This window comes from Pseudonaja textilis, chromosome 7 (genome assembly GCF_049901715.1).
Source record: "Pseudonaja textilis isolate UNSWEBS1 chromosome 7, rPseTex1.2, whole genome shotgun sequence".
NCBI lineage: Eukaryota > Metazoa > Chordata > Lepidosauria > Squamata > Elapidae > Pseudonaja > Pseudonaja textilis.
This window is the reverse complement of record NC_141996.1, coordinates 38596811-38599869: the sequence shown is the minus strand read 5'-3', so window position 1 is coordinate 38599869 and position 3059 is coordinate 38596811.

The window sequence follows — 3059 nt, the reverse complement described above, 5'->3', positions numbered from 1 at the left end:
GTATCCAGAAGCTGGCCCGCGCCCCCTTTTAGAATTTGCAAAGAATAATCTGAAAATATAATCAATAATTATATATTGCAACAGTTATAGATTGCTATTATAAGGAAAATATACTTTCAGGATATGAATCTAGGAAAAAACACTGCTGCAGCAGTAATGAGAAGCTATATATCTCTAAGCAAATCTGAGAGCGATTAAACACCAATTGAATAAAATTGGATCACCAATGTAAAAAATATGAAGATATTCCATATTAATCTGTGACTCAGAGACAACCTAGCAGTTGTGGTAGATAAGGAAGAACCAATTAGTCAAATTAACGCCAGGAATCAAATGGCCTCAGGCAGCTTGCCACCCCCAGGGAGGGAGTGGCTACACTTGCTTCCATGCCCTGAGCTCTGCTGCGGGAGCCAACACTTTCACCACCAATGAATATAGATTTAATTATTTATTCCTTTTAGAGAGAGAGAAAAAGCCCTACTAGGCTTGGAGGCCAGAGGCAAGGGCTAGAAAGAACATCGCAGCAATATGGAAAAAGGAGAAACGGGCTGCTCAGGGCGGATAAGTCCTGCAAGTCACGAGGGCGAGGACGCTAAAATCGCCTCTACCAGGGCGATCAGCGTTGTATGGGGGGAAAACCAGCAGCGCAATAGATCCGGACCGGCAGGAAAGGATGGAAAGAAACGGCTGGGGGGGTGGGGGGGGTTTAGCGCTAAAGCGCTGCTAAGCCACCCGCTCAGCCCCCTGGGGGCGAAAAACGCGCACCCCTGGATCCCAAAGCACCCTCAAATGCGCAGAGGCTAAGGAAAGGCAAGAGCTGGGAGTCAAACCTGAGAATTTTTTTTCCTGAGCTTGAATCGGCCAAGAGAGTGAGAAGCACAACAAAGACACCCAGCCTAACTCTGCGAAGGCTGAGCATAAACTGGGGAACGCTGCAAGGGACCACGTGATAGAGGGCGGAGCGTTCCTCAGTAATTAAGCTCAGCCTACACAGACGCAGACTGGAGCACCTCCCACTCTCTGGATGATCCGAGCAGCTCGAGGGAGAAAAACCAAGGCAGCAAACTGTTCTTCCACTTCCTACTTTCCCAAGAGTAATCCTGTGAGGTGGGTTGGGCTGAGATATTTCCTAGCCAGCTTTCAGGCCTAAGGCAGGACTAGAAGTGAATCTCCCGGTTTCTAACTTCGTGTGTTAAAACACTAGAGGAAATTGTCCCATCTCCATTCAAGGCCATTTCAAATACATAGGTTTTAGTTTCCAGAATCCTACAACCCGCATGGCAATCGGTGAGATTTATTAAAAGAAGTCTGTACATCTGGAAGACCAGAATATGTGGGAATTCTGCTCATGTTTAGGAAGGTTACACTGCTGACTGTGATATGCATAACATTCAAAATACAATTGCCTGAAAGTTTAGGCAGCTCTAATTAATATTTCAGTGAATGTTAAGTGAACAGCTGATAACTTCTACATAATGCAAACTTGAACTTGAATCTTTCTGCAAACATGAATGTGTTGTGATTTATATTCAGTTTATAGATTCAAAATAAAAATGCATACAGAAGATGCATAAATTTGAACATCTCATTCAGCCTTTTGTAACATTTCCTTGGCTGAAATATTGGTAAGAGTGGCAAACCACTAAAATATAAATTGAAAGCAAGCCCTACTCCTTACTAACAAGGAGTAGGGCTTGCTTTCAATTTATGTTTTGGTGGCTTGCCACTCTTAGCAACATCGACAGGCAGTTATTTCAAATGATTAAGAGGAGCCCAAACTTGTTGACAGAACACAATCTGAGAGGTTTGTTGACTCAGGTGTTTGTTCACCAGTTGACTCATCTTTCTTAAGACAAATTAGACTCAGAGTTGGAAGGGTTCTTCAAGATGTTGTAATGCACCCTACTGCCCAGAAGAGGCATTATCAAGTCATCTCAGACAAATAATTGTACAACTTTTGCTCAAAAACCTCCAGTTCAAGGAGGCAGAGTAACTCTTCTGTCAGAAAATTATACCTTATTGAGTTTGGATTTCTGTAAGGATTCTGTAAGGTCCTATTCTTGGGCACTATGGTAAATGAATCCACACCTCTTCCCTATGACAGTCTTTCAAACACCGGAAGACTTCTTCTTAGCTTCCTCTTTTTTAGACTAAGTATTCCAAACTCCTTTAATAGGTCTTTGTTAGGATGTTCAAGTCCCTCTTTGGTTTCAAACCAGCTTCGTTTCTTTGCAGATTCTCCTTAGAACACTTCCTGCATTGTAGCAACCAAAACTAAACTAAACTAAAATTATTAACTCCAGTGTGGTTTAACCAGTGCAGCATAAAATGGAATTATTATTTTCTGTGATCATGACATTAAACATTTGTAAATGCAACAATCTGACATGCTTTATCAGAATACCAGATTTAATAAAGATTGTCACAAGATTTAATAATTAAACAGATACTGTTATCAAGCCAGATAGCATCCATCTGTGTATCTGGGTTTTTTCCTACTTAAGTGCAGAATTTTAACAATTCCCATCACCATATAGCACATTGTAGAGTACAGCCCATTATTCAAATCAAGATCCTTCTGAATTTAGAGTATGTCATCTGAGGTAACCTATGTCATTAAAAAAATTGATGTGGTTTTTCATTTATAAAAACCATATAAAGGGTCCTGTGCCCAGGCAGGATTCCAATACATTTTTCATTCCATGTAGATATATTAAGGATCATACACTACATTTAATTTGTACCAAGCAGAGGTTGCTGGTTTGTTTGCTTAGGCAAGCTTAGAAATAGCTTCTATTTGCTTAGGAATTCACTAGAAACTTCAGTGAATTGTTTTTGCATGCCATGGTAGCTCTTCAAGAACCTTTTGAGGGCGTAATATTGTTTCTGTTACTTTGCATGGTAAGGTAGTCTATAGTTTAAGATGAAATATGTATTTCAGACAAATCCTTACTAAAGTAAGTAACTATTCTTGAAGTACAAAAACAAGGCAAATTTGTAAATGAGTGAAAATACAAGGCACCTATCAATTTGTGGCAGAATATTATGAAACTGATTCA